Consider the following 801-nt stretch of genomic DNA (forward strand, 5'->3'; position numbering starts at 1 on the left):
AGTCTGAATGTATATACTAACGTGTAAACTGTATATTCTCTTCATCACTTTAGAGCAGGAACCATTTAATACAACGTTTTGCCTTCGCGGCACAACCCTTAATCCATCAGTAAAAACACTGAGCCTGCTGGGAGTTTTTACATCAGCAGAGCAAATTAGGAATGAAATGAAACTCTACGGTTAACTGACTTAATGAATTTGGTGGAGGCTGTAAATCCCCAGAGTCAGTTTCTGATTATAATACTTGACTTATCATCAGCTAACAGATTATATCTCACCGTCTCCTCTCACCTTCACACTCATTTCCTCTGTCCTCTCTCTGTCTCACCCCACTCTCTTTTTACTAACTTTCCACTCTTTCTTTCTGCCTCTCTTTTCCTTTCTTTCTCTTTAATATAGCTCAACATAGCTCCCTCCTCCTCTTCCTCTACACCTTTACTCACACCCACTCCCCCTTGTGTCCTCATCATTTTCCTCCTTCATTCCTCCCCCTCAGTCGGCCGTCCATATGTCTGTCTCCCTCCCTCTCTTTCTGTCTGTTTTTCTCTCCTCTCTCTGTCCCTCTCCTCCTCTTTTCTTTCACTCTCCCTCCCTTACTCACCAGTTTTCTCTCTTTCACCACCGCTTTGTCGACCCTCTTTATTTCCTTCTCTCCCTCCATTCACCTCTCTGCGTCTCTCCCGTTCTCAGATCTAATAAACTTTAATGCCAGGAACGATGGTGTTTGTTATTAGCAAAGTTTTGTCTTTCTCTCTCTCTCCTACTTCTTTTATTATTCCCTCTTCCTCCCTCTCTTTCTTT

The 801-nt window shown here is 42.9% G+C and overlaps 1 protein-coding gene across 1 annotated transcript in view; it reads left to right on the forward strand.

Moving 5' to 3' along the window:
- arfgef3 (ARFGEF family member 3) overlaps positions 1-801 on the forward strand; it is a gene marked incomplete in the record, with an annotated part of 37,362 nt that overhangs the window by 8,014 nt on the left and 28,547 nt on the right.

This window comes from Morone saxatilis, unplaced genomic scaffold, assembly GCF_004916995.1.
Source record: "Morone saxatilis isolate NCDOM2014 unplaced genomic scaffold, NCSU_SB_2.0 Contig19, whole genome shotgun sequence".
Classification (NCBI taxonomy): domain Eukaryota; kingdom Metazoa; phylum Chordata; class Actinopteri; family Moronidae; genus Morone; species Morone saxatilis.